At 35.4% G+C, this 16,556-nt stretch overlaps 1 long non-coding RNA gene across 1 annotated transcript in view; it reads left to right on the top strand.

Moving 5' to 3' along the window:
- Window positions 1-16,556, top strand: part of LOC118519615 (uncharacterized) — a 53,072-nt gene that overhangs the window by 11,842 nt on the left and 24,674 nt on the right. Inside the window, exons 2-6 of the long non-coding RNA XR_013441220.1 lie at window positions 6,990-7,028; window positions 8,249-8,280; window positions 9,384-9,465; window positions 9,548-9,608; window positions 10,791-10,896. This is a non-coding gene — a long non-coding RNA (uncharacterized LOC118519615). The remainder of the gene's footprint in view (window positions 1-6,989; window positions 7,029-8,248; window positions 8,281-9,383; window positions 9,466-9,547; window positions 9,609-10,790; window positions 10,897-16,556) is intronic.

Raw genomic sequence — 16,556 nt, 5'->3', positions numbered from 1 at the left:
ATTCATTTTGATAAAACTAAATTAAAACTATGGATTCTAATTATAAAAAAGGAAATTGTCATTGAGCATTTTGAAACACTTACACATTTTTAATTTGATCTGCAAAGAAAATCCCAAATATTTGCCTTAATCATGTTTTTGTCACTTACATTTTAATCTTAAAAATGCAAATTCTACTTTATAAAGAACACTTTCAACTTTTGGCATTGGTTTTAATTCACTTTAGATAGCCAAAATTTTTTATTATGTTGACTAACACCTTTTTTTAAATAGATGAATTCCAGTTTAAATGTTCAGAAGCACAAAATAACTAAGGAGGGTCAATCCTGATTTTATTAATGTAATTAACTAAACTTACTACCAAGAAAAAAAATCTCCATCTTGTTAAGATGTCATGTGATTAATATTCTAAATAACTTAAAAGTAGACCTTCTTAAGCTTGTTGCAAACTTAAATTTTGACTAATAATTATGTATATGAGTTCCCTTCACTAAAAGACCTCGTTAGGTCAGATTCATTTTAACTGCTGTTACTAATGGCATCATTAAAGAATAAATAAATGTTATCTCCAAGTCCTAATATTCCAGTTATCTACGTTCTGAGAGGCTTAGGCCCTGTGGAGCACGTTCTTTTTACGAGTTCATAAATCTCATCACCTCAGAAGTATTTCTCTCTCACTGTCTTTTCATAGGACTGTTCTATCACTGCCATGGTTTAAAAATTTTTTCTAGCTGTTGGTAGCTATTCAGTTCTTGCACAAAGACACAAATCCTGGCTGCTGGCCTTTTGGCATCTGCTAATATTTTCATAGACCTCAATTGAACTTTCAGTCTGTTCATGGAATTTCAGAGGCTGACAATAGAAACCACTTCTATTTGTCTTTTAACCCTTCACTTTTAGTCCTTTCCATAATCCACTTGAAAGTCCTGTACTAGCCGGTTTAGGGAGAGAAAGGGAAAAGAAGAAAATCTAGGTTCCCTCCATAATGTTTGAGTCTCCCTTCTCTCTTCATCCAGAGAAAAGTAAATTAAGCAAACATTCAAACTGGGTACAATGTGGTGCATATAACTAAGATTAATACTGGATGAGCCTCAAACTTGTAACACAGTCATTTGAGCTTCTCCTGGGTGCCAGAATTAGTCAGCGGAAGCAGCCGTGAAGGCACATACAAAAAAGGGAAAATGGCTTAGCAGCATGGAGCCGAAGCAAGCGGGTCCTGCCAGAGTAGTGAACTCACACTTTACAAACTATAGAACTAGACATTTGCCGTAACACACAGGTTCTTCGTGGGCCCGCCAATTTGGCACTCCCACCTTTTCTGAAGCCCTGGGAAGAATAGCTTTCAGGTTCTCTTCCTCACCCTCACCGACCCTTACCCCAAGGGAAGAGGCATGGCCTGGGGTTGGTGACTGTTCTGCCCCTGATTCCCAAAGGTCAGCAGGTCCAGATCTGAACTCGGACCATCTCAAGGTAGATGGAAGGCCAGTCTCTGCAGTAGCAGTTCTAGGTGAGAGGGCCTCTTGTGCCTAGTGGCCCTTCCTCGGGGAGGTTGCCCCACGGGCTAGGGCACGCTATCATGGACATGCTGACGTAAGCGGTCGTCTCCAATCCAATGCTACTCGTAATAAAAATGTTAGGTGGATACTTGGAAGCTGATAAAGGGTCAATTTATGATGATACAGATTGTCCCGGATGTATTTTCCCCTGTGCTCCGAGACCGGTTGTATTGTCAGCCAGTGAACTGTAGGGTACAGTCCTGGCCAAGGAGCTTTAGCACAGACACACTGCAGATCCTCTCAGCAGCTGAAGTTTATGTTTGTTTTTGTTCTCGTTTTTCACCAGGCTGTCCTGAATGCGTGCTTCTACAATGTGTGCTGTTTAATTAGTTGTGGCCAATTTTTCTGACATTTGTGTTCTGGCAAACCTTTAGAACTATAATGTCAGACAAATGTATGGAAGTAGACATGTGGAACCAATTGCAAATAAGAGAAGCTTACCATGATGCAAATAAAAATTGAGTTTTATATGGACTTTCAAGGAATGTTTGCAGGAACGCAGGATAAAAATAAGCAACAATTTGGGATTGGTGGAAGTTCTTTAAAGTCCTGAGGATCATTATAAACTTTATGGCAGCCCAGAGAGATTGACTGGAAGTCATGTCAATAGTAGGTAGAAGAACCTGTGTACAGCTTCACAGGACTTGAAGAGGAGAACAAGTGTTGGATGCCAGAGGCAGCCTATCTTCTTGGGAACTAAGCTACCCTGTCCCAGCCCTGGAATCAGCCATTTCTCCTAGAAGCCTTGATTCGTTTCAGTGGGACCAAGGTTTGGGAGCTAGGTTTGCTTGTTGCTACTCTGGTCTTTTCTCTGTGACCTTTTCAGTGAAGAGACCTACGATGCGTACGTACGTGTATGCATGTGCCTGCGTATCAGTGTACAGACACACACATATATGCGTGCATATGTATGCGCACATAAACATTCGTATAAATATTTTAAAAGTCATGAGTTTACTCCAATTCCTCCAGTTGCAATACACTCCCAGAGGGTTCTTTCTTGCCTTCCAGCATTTCATATTTGTATTTCCTTCTTCCATAGTGAGAACTCTAGTTTCCAACAACATCAACACATTTACTCATTTGTACATCTAAACCCTTTAGTACATCTAAAAGAGTTTCAAAGTTGCTTAGCCCATGACATTACAATAAACAATGTACTAAGAAGAGTTTGGGATTTGTTTGTAGTCTCTCTCCCCATCTACCCCAAGACTGAGGGTATATAGTGAAATACTGTGTTTATAAATTATTTAGATTGGTTATTCTTTCCCCACCCTCTCTGCCTGTCTCCCTTCCTTCTGTAAGTGTGGCTATAGTATTCATTTGAAATACAATTAGGTTCATGTGTTTCAGCTTGCTTTCAGTTTTAACACTTTCTTTGTATTCTTACTGATTTAATTTTATTTTTGAATACGTAGAATACTAACATGACTTCAAAGGTCAAACAATACAAAAGATATAATGAGAAATGTGTCATTGCTTCCTGTATTCCTTCTACCCAATTTCCCCAACCTCTTGTAGACAACCGATTTCACTGTTTTCTGGTTTGTGCTTCCTGTGTTACTTTCTGTAATGTTAAGCCATGTACTTTAAGGTTTCCCCCTTATTTTTATACAAAAATTAGCACACTAAACACTTTTTTTTTTGTATTTTGCTTTTTTCACTAATAATATTTCCTGGAAATCATTCCATATCAGCACATAGCACTCCTCCTGATTATGTTTCACAGCTGCATAGTACTCCATTGTGTGTATGTACCATCATCTATTCAACCAATCTCTTATGCTTGACAATGACAAGTAATACTCTGTAAATAACTTTGTGCATTTGTGTTTTCATATTGTTGGAGATAGATGGTCAGGATACGTTCATAGAGGGAATTCTGTGTTGCAGTTTGGTTCGGTTATATATAGTTGGTTAGATATTGTTAAATTCCCCTTCTTAGGAGTCACACCGTTTTTCATATTGATCAGGAATATCAGTGCTGATCAGTGCCTGTTTTTCCACCATCTCATCAACAGAGTATATTGTTAAGTTTTTCAGTTTTGTCATTCTGTCTGGTGAAAATAGATTTACACAGGAATTTTTCCTCAATTCAAAAGCATTATTAATCAATTGGGGATTTAACCCTTTATCTGTGACACATGCTGTGAATATTTTTTCCTAGTTTGTCAGATGTCTTTGACTTTGTTAATGCTTTTGCCAGGCACAATATTTTATTAGTTTTTTATTAGTAAATAGTCATATTTACTAACCTTTTCTTTTATTTGTATCTGGGACTTTAGATCATAGCTAGAAAGCCTCATCTTATACATGGGTTTTAGAAGAATTCGCTTATGTTTTCTTCTGGTGCTTGTATAGTTTTACTTTTTATATTTAGATCTCTGATCCATCTGAAGTTTATTCTTGGGTGTGATGAAAAGAATGGATCCACTTTTACCTTTTTCCAAGTGGCTATCCAGTCATCCCTATGCTATATGTTGAACAGAGCATCTTTGCCCCAGTGATTCGAGATACCTCTTTTATCATAAACTAGATTTGTATATGTATTTGGATCTATTTCAGGAGGTTTACTCATTCCATCGGTCTTACGGCTCCTTCTTGTGCCGATACTATACTGTTTAATGAAAAAGGTAGCACATTTTTATACCTGATAACAGTTCTTCCTCTTGTCCCCCAAGCCCCACCACCACCCATCACCCTACAGATCTTCATATTCAGTAATTTCCTAGCTATCCTTGTGTTTTTTTTCATTTTTAGTTTTTAATAAAACTAAAATTTTAATCAACACAAAGGTGGCTTTCACTGTATCATTATTAATAAATCATACTAAACCTGGATTATGGGAACTGCTTTTGTAAACAGAGAAGAATGATAGGCATTTTATTCCTGACTGTGAAAAATACTTATTCCTTCTCTTTTCGAGTTGAGTATAGAAGAAAATTATTTCAGTTCAATACAACCTTGAAAAAAAATTAATGTTATTGCCTTATTCCTAATATCTTCTCGTTCTTCTTACTTTTTATATGTCACCAATAACCCATCCCACCAAGGGGGAAAGAAAACCATGCTATCACCATGTTCTGGTAGCTCCTCCTTCTGGAATTTACAGTTGAAAACAATCTTTTATCTCATCACTCTTTGAATTAATAGAACCCTCCATTGTATGTATTTATGTTCCTAAAACTAACTCGAGATGATTGTAGTCCACTCCTTCTGCTTTGGGATTGTGTCTATACTGATGTGCTCCTACAGAAGCCAGAGAAGATCAAACTAGCCCTGATTCCATCATGGTAAAACATACTAGTTTAAATTAGAGTAAGCAAAACTACAGTCAATTTCACCTGCTTCAAATCTTGATTCAAGAAATCATATCTGCTGACTGCAGGGGTCCACGGAGATCTATTATGTCTTAAAAATTCGGATTCCATGGAACTTACGTTTATTGTCATAGTACATTTTCTTTTGTTTTTTGGCATAAAATAGTATTTGAAAAAATTGTATTCCCCATCAAGTTTCATCAAAAACAGCCATTCTTCCCGTTAATTCTGGAAAAAATTTGGAATCTCAAGTTCAAACCACATATCATAGTTGATCAATAGACTATTATAATCCATTGAGATAGTCCAAGGTTTTTAAAAAATACAGCTCAAAATCAGAGAAGGAGACAAATCAGGGAGACTCTGGACTCCGGGAAACAAACTGAAGGTTGCAAAAGGGAGGTAGGTGGGGGGATGGGGTAACTCGGTGATGGGCTTTAAGGAGGGCACGTGATCTGATGAGCACTGGGTATTATATGCAACTAATGAATCATTGAACAATACATCAAAAACTAATGATGTACTATATGTTGGCTAACTGAACTTAATAAAAAAATTAAGAAAATAAAAATAAAAAAATGAAAAAGCAGCTCAAAAGATGTGTCACACCAACTTAGGTACTCAATTTTACGTGCCAGTGATAAGCCAATGGACCATTTCACGAAGGCTTAACTTTTCAATCAGAAGAGATTGCCTTCAAGGTTAGAGAACTTTCATTTTAGAAAACTTTGTGATTATTCTTGCTATTGAGACTTTTAAGCATTTTTATCAGTCAGCTTAGTGTCTTTTGTGAATGATCATTTGATGTGTTTTCCCATTTTTTTCTATTAAATTCTCTGTCTTAATTATTTAAGAGTCTCTCGAATATTATGTCTATTAATCCTCTCACTCTCATAAGTTTTGCAGATATTTCCCCCAAATTGTTGTTTTCATATTTGGTTTGGCATATTTTCGTACATAAGGTTTTAATTATCTTTATTTATACTGGTCCTTTGTATTGTGGATTTTTGAAAATTCCTGTAATGCTTGGAAGATTTTCTGCCATCTTCAGATCATATAAATATTCACCTATTCAACTTTTAAAAAGTAACTTAAAAAAAAAGATTTATTTATTTATTTGAGAGAGAGAGTGCAGCAGGGGTGTGGAGGGACAAGGGGAGAGAGAGAGAATCTCATGCAGACTCCCCACTGAATGCAGAGCCAGACCTGGGGCTCAATCTCATGACCCTCGGATCATGACCTGAGCTGAAGGCAGATACTCAACCTACTGAGCCACCCAGGTGCCCCCCCAAAATGTTTAATTTTTAATCCAGTTGCAATTTATTTTGTCATGCAATATGAGGTGAAGATCTCTTTTTCCTGATAACCAATTGTCCTAGTACTTTTCTGCTTTATTAATGTATTTGTCTATTCCTGAGACAGTACTATTCCATTTTAAGTATTGTACCTTTGAAACAATTTTAATATCTGGGCAAAGCAAGTCTCTCCCAGTATACTATTTCAAAATTTTCTTGACTATTCTCACCTGTTTTAAAAATAGATGAACTTTCATATAATGTAATAATTCTTTTTTTGTCCAGAACATACCACATTTATTCATTTCATGTTCACTGACAGACTTAGTTGTTTGCTGCATTTCAATCTGTGTATAGTATTTGCATGTTTCTATAGATGAGATGTTGGGTTGGCTTGGCTGGTTCTCTGCTCTGATTTCATAAAAATTATCTAGCTCTATAAAAAAGCCCATTGGAATTTTTATTGGGATCAGATTACACTTGTAATTTAACTTAGAAAGAATTGACATCTTGATGATGTTGAGATGTGCTAATAAAGAATAAGAGATGTCTTTCCATTTTTTCAAGCCTATTTTTGTGTCTTACAGAAGCATTTTATAGTTTTCTTCATGTAGATTTTGAGCATTTCTTGTGAAATTTGCTCCAATATATTTTATATTTTTTGTTACCATTGTAAATGGTTTTGTGCATTCATTATATTTTCTAGCTGGTTACGATTTGTGTATATGAATGTTACCAATTTTTACATGTTAGCTTTATATCCTGCTACCTTACTTAATATTTTATTGTTTGAATTCATTTTATCTTTGATTCTCTAGGCTATTCCATGGATTCTATCAGATCATCTGCCAATAGAGGTAGATTTATTTCTTATTATAACTCCTGTACCTCTGGTTGTTTTCTCTAGTCTAATTGTATTGACTATTGCTTTTAGACAGTGCTAGATACCAGTGGAGATAGTGGGCTTGCTAACTTTGTTACTGACCTTAGTAAGAATCCCTCTAGTGTTTCCCTATTAAGTAAGGAAATAGCCATTCATTACTATTTTCCTGAAAGTTTTTATGAGGAATGGGTGTTTAATTTTGCCAAAGTCAATCTTCAACACATATAAATTCTTATCATTTTTACCCATAGACATTAAAATGGTGAATTATATTAATTTGTTATCTAATATTAAGCATTTTTACATTTAGTATAAACCTTATTTGATTATGGGGTGTGTTAATTTTTTAATGTGCTATCAGTCAGTTCAGTAGTATTTCACTTATTAAAAATTTTTATATCAATCTCATAGATGATATTGGTCTACAAATTTTTGTACTATCTTTATCAGGTTTAGATATCAATGTTATACTTGGCTTCATAAAAAGACTTCTTGACTTCTTATTGTCTAAGGTAATCTATGTATCATTAGGATTGTCTGGTCTCGAAAGTTTTGGTAGAATTCTCCTGTATGATCATCTGGGCCTGGTGCTATCATGTGGGATAGGTAGAAATTTTTTCCCATTTTTGTAAAAATTGGTCTAAGTTTTCTATCTCTACTGGGATCAGTTTTGGTATAGTATACTTGCTTAAGAAATTATCCATTTCTTCTAGGTTTTCAACTGTATTTGCATAAGGGCATGCAAAAGTAGATGTTAATGACTTAAAAAATTTTTCTTTTGGATCATAATTATTTCCAAATTGTAATTTCTACTTTTGTATATTTGTGATTTCTCCTCCTTTTTTAATTAGCTAGTGGTTTGTCTATTTTGTTTATTTTTCTAAGGAAATAGGATTGTGATTAATTTGACCTACTGTTTTTCTCTTCTCTACTTCATTCATTTCTGATTTTAACTTGAATAATTCCTTCTACTTTCATTTGACTTACTTATTTTGTTCTTTGTTTAGTGTTTTGAGTTGGAAATTTAATTCACTTATTTTTATTCTTTCATTTTTATTGATCTTGATATATAGGGTTACAAATTATTCTTTACATTGCTTTAAGTGTATTCCAAAATTTCTGGTATAGAATGTTTTTACTATTGTTACTTTTTCATAAATACATTAATTTTGTTTTATTCTCTTTTCATCCAAGAATGATTTCATGCAAGATCTTTTAATTGCCAGGTGAGATGCCTTTTATTTTTGGATTCTATTTTTATTTTCCAGTTTTATGGCATTGTGGTCAGATCAGTTTTAGTACCGCATTTTATGGTAACTATCAAAGTTCTCTTTGTATCTTAGAACAGTGGTTTATAAACTATGGCCTGGAGGGTCTGTACCTTTCCTTGTAAATTTTTTAAAAAACATAAATGGAGAACTTAATGAATTCTTTTAAAGTATACACAGAGTGTAACAATCATGAAGTTAGGAGATACATCTATCTCACTTTTTTCCAGTGACAACCTCTTCTTCCCATTGTAGAGGAAAGCAGTCTACTGACATTTATGACAATTAGTTTCTTTTCTTTAGTTTTACCACCCAAATATAAATTTCTAAACAATATAGTTTCATCTTGCCCATTTTTTTACCTTATGAAAATAAAATGAGTTTTAAAATAAAACTTTTAATTTTGAGATAATTGAAGAGTACCATGAAATTGTAAAAGATAGTCCAAAGAGATCCCATGTACTCTTTTTGCAGTTTTCCTTAGTGGTAGCATCTTGGAAACCTATAGCACAATTATCACAATCATAATATTGACATTAATACAATCAACCAATCTTATTCAGCAAGATCTTTAATATTTTCCTCCCCCCCCCACCTCCCCTGCTCCACCACCTCATATCCAAGGAGTACAATCTCTTTTCTCTCTATAATCTTCCCCCAGAAGCACTATCTCTAAGGCTGCTACTTCAAGCCCTGAACTCTTTCAAGGCCCTTCCCTGTAGCTAAGGCTCTGAATTACCAAATCCCAATGTATGTTTGACATTTTTTGGTATGTCTCACCTCTTCCTCTTGGCCCCTAACCCTACCTCTCTATGCAAGAGGTTTCCTGGGATGGTTTGCAGGTATTAGAAGCTTTGTTAGAATTTCTTTTCTTTTTTGCCCTCATAAGTGACTTGAAAGTTGCAGTGTTTTCTGTACCCTAACAATGTTTAAGTCAGAGGTCCCATGTAGTTTTATTTGTTCTCCTTGATAATTGTATGGTTATTTTGGGAATGTCATGGGGGAGATTTGGAATCAAGCTACTGCTATTGTTCTTCAACCTCATTTAATCTCTCTAACAGCTTCGTGAGTACTATCACCTCTCAGTCCTTTGAATAGGAGGAAACTGAGGCCCAGAAAAGTTAAGTGATACCCAAGAAGTTGGTAAGTGGGACACTTGGGAATTGTTGATACACATTTAATAAACTCTCAGGGTTGAAGAGACTGTAACATTTCTGTTCCTTAGATCACTGCTATAACACACACCCACTGTGGCTACTGAAATTTCTGCCTGAATATCTCCAGTGGTAAGGAACTCATTGCCTCCAAATCTTTGGATTCTCTAAAATGCCTAAAAAGCCTTTTCTTATGTTCTGTTGAATTCTACTTCTGTGTGTCTTTGACTTTGGTTCAGGTTATGCCAACTTTGTGGTTGGGGTCAACAAAGTTCAAATCTATACCTCTATCCTTGTCCTAGTGCTTTATTGTTGGAAGTCAGAAATGCATCCTGGTCTTCAACAATACATTTTTGAGTCTCCTTTACCAAATGGCCACATTGTTTTGGACATGTCCTACTTTACTTATACCTCTACAGAAATGAACACAAAACTACTTGGAATCTGACCAACATAAAATAGAGTAGGACAATTTGTTCTCCTAGTCTGGACATTATATCATATATTGATAAAATGTCATTATATATATAGTGTTTTTTTGTTTTGTTTTGTTTTACCATCATGTCACTCTATGAGTTGCAAAGGTAGTGGTTAGGACAAGCCCTAAGTCTTTTTCCACATTTGCTGATGACAAGTCACATGTTCCCATGCAGTCCTTGTACATGTAGCTGTCTGACCCCCAAGGCTGAACTTCTACATTTATACCAATTCAGTTTCATTATTTCCAACCTAGCCTATCCTTCCTTTTGGCTTGCTGAGATTTTACCGGGGGCTTGATTCATCTATTCTAACACTGTCTTCTTGCTTTCTTTAAAAAAATTAATCATAAATCCAACAATGTCTTTGTCTTAGTAAACTTAAAAATGTGGTGTAGGGCAGGACTGGAGCAGAGTCCTGTTGCCATTCAAATCTTACCTCTAAATTAATGATTCTTAAGGTGGTATGTTTTAAGATATGTAACAAGTTATGGGTAGAATATAACCCATCTTCTTTAGCTGTTTAATATTAATGCACACCTACCTGAAAATGTAGCTAAACATTTGAAGACCTTGTAAAACTTAGGATTTTTAATTTTGACTTCAGATAAATGGGTCAAATAATTTTTTTCAGTAGGTTGTCTTCATTCTTTTGCTGTCTTTCTACCCCCTACCCTAGTGTAGTTATCAAAGAACAAAATTTATACATGTTCTTTTTAATAGTTACCATTATTTCATTTTAGTATCACCAGTGTGGATAACATTACACACTTTCTAGTAACTCTTTCTCAGCATGTATTGGCATTTTTATTTTACCTGTTTTTTTCCTCCTCTTTAGGCTGGATGGCATTCTGTTGGCCAACTGGTTGCCTCTATGCTCCTTACAATAGATTGTGACCTAATCACAGGTTTATTCAATGAACATGGAGGAATTATTATATATGGTAAGCATAAAAAGATTATTTCTAATTAAGATAGCAATGAATATATATTTTATCGAAGTATAATCAACAGATAGGGTTATATTAGTTTCAGGTCTACAATATAATGATTTAATAATTCTATACATTTTTCAGCACTCATCAAGGTAAGTATACTCTTAATCCCTTTTTATTTATTTTACCCATCCCCCTCCTCCTATCTTCCCTCTAGCAACCACCAGTTTGTTCTCTGAATTTAAAAGTCTGTTCATTTGTTTATCTGTTTTGTTTCTTAAATTCCACATGAGTGAAATAATATGGTATTTGTCTTTTTCTGATTGCCTTATTTCACTTAATATTATACCCTCTAGGTCCATCCATTGACAAGATTTCATTCTTTATTTATGACTAATATTCCATTGTATATATATCCCACATCTCTTTTATCCACCCATCTATGGATGGACACTTGGGTTGCTTCCATAATTTGGTTATTGTAAATAATGCTGCAATAAATAAAAGGGTGTATTTATCTTTTTGAATTAGTGTTTTCATTGTCTCTGGGTATAAATACTCAGTAGTGGAATTACTGGATCATACAGTAATACTATTTTTAATTCTTTGAGGAACCTCCATACTGTTTTCCACAGTGGCTGAAGCAGTTTGCATTCCCACCAACAGTGCATGAGTGTTCCTTTTTCTCCACACCCTTGCCAACACTTGTCATTTCTTGTGTGTGTGTTTTTTTTTTAGCCATTCTGACAGGTGTAAAGTGGTATCTTATTGTGGCTTTAATTTGCATTTCCTTGATGGAGAGTGATGAGCATCTTTTCATGTGTCTTTTGGCCATCTGTATGTCTTCTTTGGAAAAATGTCTATTCAGCAATGAATATATCTTACAGGAATTTATCTTCTGTAAAATTCTCCTACATAGTACACATCCATGTAAACTTAATACAGTGAATGACCATGTTGTTCTAAATGGAAAGTCAAAATTTTTTGTAATGAAAGTTTGTCACATTTGGATTTATATCAAATCCCCACTTCCAGAATGAAACAACCCAAAGGCTTACCATAATTAAATAGGTGTTAGACAAAACCCAGGGCCTACTGGAAGAGCCACACTTTGCACAGCAGTGTCATTTCATCTACTCTTTATTTGCCAGTTGCTATTACCAACAGAAAATGCTGATGCTGTTCAAGTTATCAAGAAAGTCTTAATCCTCTAAAATACATTAAAATTAATATATCAGTAGATTACATAAAAAATGATTGAAAACGGTATCCCAAAACAAATCTGTATACTAACCCATCGTTTAATATGAACAAAAATCTTGGTATGTTTGAGATCTTCCAGATTTTGAATGCTTTAGTTAACATATGAGAAATAACTTTAAAAATGTCCATGTCTTTAAAAAATACTTTACAGAATGTTTTTGAAATGACAAAATTATAAGGATGAACAAATTAGTGTTTGTCAGGAATTAGGGATGGTGGAGGAAAGAGTTGAGATCTTTGTAGTGATGGAATAGTCAATGTATTAACTGTAGTGGTGGCGATATGAATTTATACGTGTAATAAAATGGTAGAGAACTACACACATTGTTTTCTAGCTTTGATAGGGTATCATAACTTTGTAAGATCTAACTATTGGGGGAAATTGGGTGAAAAGTATATAGGCTCACTCCATCATATTATTTTTGTAGCTTCCTAAAAATCTACAATTATTTCAAAATAAAAAGTTAGAGAACTATACAATCTATCCATCATATAGCTCATTCTACAAGTTAGCTCAGTATCACTCAACAGCTATTCACCGAGGTGAAACATACACACAGTAATTGCCTCTAATCTTTTCTGTATGGAGGCAGGATTATAAACAAACTTAAAATAGTTCAAAAAAGTTATTGAATGAAGGGTTAGGAATTTTGTGATTAAATGAATAAAGTAAACTTACAGAGCTGAAGTAGCCTAATGGTCAATTTTCAGCAAGTAATAGAGAAAACCACAAGTCTTTAAAAAGGTAACTGCTAGTTTAGAGGATAAAGCTTCCTCTTTGTCTTTTTCATCCTGCACGAACACCTACTACCAGCATGGCATTAGTCATTCAATAATTCAAAAAATGCAAAAGGTAGGGTCCTTAGGGTCTTCTGTTTACTTAGGTTGCAGGAGCATAATCCTCAGGAAAGAGGTTCAGAACCTCTCATATTCTTTGTCACGGTAGTCAGTGCTACACAGCCAAGTTGTTTAGTGTATTCAGCAGGTGGATTTGGAAATCTCCACAACTGAATTTAAACATGAGAACCTGGATAATTTGGTGATTGCATACACAGAGAAAGCAATGTATACATGGATGATGGGGTGACTTTACAGAGTCATAGTGTCTTAGGGACAATTTACCTAAAAAAAAGGTGAAGTCATATACTGACTTGCACCATAAAAACTATAAGCACTGTCAGGAATTTGGGTAAGACTCAGGACAAATTAACCTTCTTTATCTAACATTATTGTTAACAGTCCGTTGCCACAGTGTGAATCTTAGAATTAAGGAAGGCAGAAAAGAGGCCACCAGATCATGATATTTAAGTTCCAGACGAAACACATGGACCAGAGAATGACAGGAACTTTTCTTCTACATACTATTAATCTTGGGTTAACCATAAACATAGATTGTACATTTTACGCACTTTTATTACTATCATAAAACTAAAAGGCAAACAAAGAAACTAAGTTTAGTTTCCTGCAGGTCATGCAATATCAAGAGAGATAATAAATGAAAATAAATGACCTATTGGGTCAGAGAGTCCTGGATTTGAGACATATATCTAGCAGGCTATAGGAGTTTGAGAAAGTTATTTAGGCAAATTATTAAGTTTAGGCTAGATTATGTTATGGTTACAAATAATCTCCTTTTCCATCCTCAACCTGAATCTCAGGAGCTTACCAGAAGAAAAATTTCCTTTTTATGTCCAACACTGGTCCAGCAGAGGGCCACTGTCTAGCGTAGTCACTCAAGGATCCAGGTGACAAAGGCTCCATTTGACAAGTGTTTCACCAATACGGGGGAAAGAAACATGGCAAATTGTATAGAGGCCCTTAATGCTTCCCTGGTGCTTCTGTTCCCATTTCACTGACCAAAGCAAGTCACACCTAAGCTCAGAAGATACGGAGAAGTGCAAACTTCTCAGGTACCAGAAGGAGAGAGCTGAAAATTTGTAAACAACCCCACATCTTCTTATCAATCAACTTCAGCTTCATCCCCTGGAAAAATTGAGACAGTAATATCTAACTTAGAAGGTACTTGTGCATATCATGTAATACGTAGGAACAGATCTCTGGTGCCACACGGCCCAGGTTGGAATCTCAGCTCTAAGGCTTGTTAGCACAACTTTGGGTATACTTTTCTTAATTTCTGTCACTTCAGAGTCCTCATTTGAAAAATAATATTCTTGCTTATTATTTTATTATGAGGATTAAATCAGTTAATATAAGCAAAATGTTTAAAACAGTGCCTGGTGCATAATGACACTAGGTATTTACTTTTGGCCCCTAACATGGCTTCTGGAACACAGACAATCTTTAGTGATGATTGGTAGTTATCATGATGATTATTATTACCTGAACTGAAGCCACGCTTGCTCTTGCCCAGCACGGTCTTACTGATACTTGTGAAATAAAAAAAGTCAGTAAAAATCTAATCAGATTCCACTGACTGAACTGGAGTGGATTATATAGAACTTAAAAGGTTTCACTGAAGCATTAATCTGTAGCAAGGGCAGCAGGTGCAGTCCCCACAAACCTAGTGGAGACATCTTAAGTTGTTTGCCACTGTTGTCCAGGGCCATCACTGCGCTGGCTTATTCTGGAGATGAGTGAATATTTGTGGAGTCGGATGAGATGGAAATGGCCCAGCTGAACTGCAGTGACTGCACTGTACTAACAATGTCTAATCAGAGCGCACAGGAAGGAAGGTGGAGACTTGGCCTCTAGCACACTCACATGACTGGGCTAGCAGCAACACTAAAACCAGACTATTTTAAAATTCAAAGGTAGTTTTAAGACATGTTGCCTTTTTTTTTTTTTTTGGAATGTCTAAGTCCAGGTGTTTAAAGCATTTTAGTTCATCTAGAAATTCAAAGCTTTCCAAGTGACTGAATTATACAGTGAAGTCCTGGAAGTTGGCAGATTCTCAAGTAATGGGCATTACCAAACTTCAGAAATAACTGTTTTGCCCTATGAAACTTGGAGGTTAAAACAGGATGCATTTTTCTCTTTGAGTCAAAAAAGAAGCACTTTAAGGCCATACTTGGCTTTTTGGTGGCAAAGCTTTTGATGAACTCAACATTACAGAATGTTTGGCAGTCACTCTAAGATCATAGGGTATTTTTCTGGCCAGTCTGGAGGCAATTTTTATGCTTTAATTATGATTATTTTTAAGACGATTCAGATCATCATATTTCTCTCTTTCAGATCGGCAGGCTCCCAGGTAGTCCACTACAGAGGTGTGTTAAACCTAAGACTCTAAAGTGTGTATCATTCAAACCTAACATTCAAAAGTAAATTATCTTTAAGAATGTGTACATTTATTTTGGATGGATGGGCATACTATTACTTTAGTCAACATTAGTTTTTGTTTGGGGCTGTTCCAAGCCTCATAAGACTGTCATTTTCCCAGTTATTGTGACAACCAAAAATGCCGACACCCATTTCCAAACACCCTCGTGGGGCTGCCCTGTTCCCAGATGAGAATCATTAAATGGAGCTCATTAGCACATGTGACTTGCTGTGTGAAAGAGTCAAGGTTTCCTAGTTTTGGCTGAATATAAAAGTATCCTCAAACTAGCGTTTGAAGTTGAAGTCTTTTCTTAAAAAATAAACTTTAAAAGACAATTTTAACAACCACAATCTTTTGTTCAAAGAAAGACAAAAATTCAATCACAATAATCATTCTAAAGCTGAAAATAAGAATGCTAAATTTACAGTCTATTTGTATATTTGACCCTGACTGGTAGAGGGCTTGTATGTTTCTAACCCAATCCTGGATTACCTGGCTATGGAAATACTTTAAGGCATCACAGAGTCAAGCTAGTAGCGTCTCTTTCAGTTCTCGAGTGGCTACTGACACCTATGTAATCCTGTGTAAGTCAGTTAACCTTTTGATGCCTTGACCTTCCCCGAAACGTGGAACTGAAGCAGTGTAGCGGCATGGCAATGGCTGAAAGCCTCTCATCATCGGCTGTTTCACTCTGATCTTTCAGTAATTTGGTGACTTGCTGGAACTGGTACAGTGACATTTTGAGAAGAATGGGGTTCTGTGAAATAGGACAGTATCTTGAAGGAAAGAGGATGTTTGCTTAAAAGTCATTTGCTACATGAACCTCTGGATGGTTGAAGAGTTTGCCAGTTTCAGACAATGTTCCTCAAGATGTGTGCTGTTACTATGTTTTGAGAGAAAGATTCTCTGGGAGAAAGAATTTCTCTTAGTGACTGCTTGAATTAAGAGTTCTACTGGTCTAATTCAAGATCAGATGATTTCATTTTTTAAATTTAATTTTAAAAAACTTTTTATTAAAGTATAATACACAATCAGAAAAGTGCAAAAATAAATTTCGGCTTGAAGACATTTCATGAAGTGACACACTTGCGTAACCCGTACTCAGACCAACATAATACCAGCATCCCAG

Source organism: Halichoerus grypus, chromosome 9, assembly GCF_964656455.1.
Source record: "Halichoerus grypus chromosome 9, mHalGry1.hap1.1, whole genome shotgun sequence".
NCBI lineage: Eukaryota > Metazoa > Chordata > Mammalia > Carnivora > Phocidae > Halichoerus > Halichoerus grypus.
Note: the sequence above shows the minus strand (reverse complement) of the source record. Positions and strands in the feature narration are given on the sequence as shown.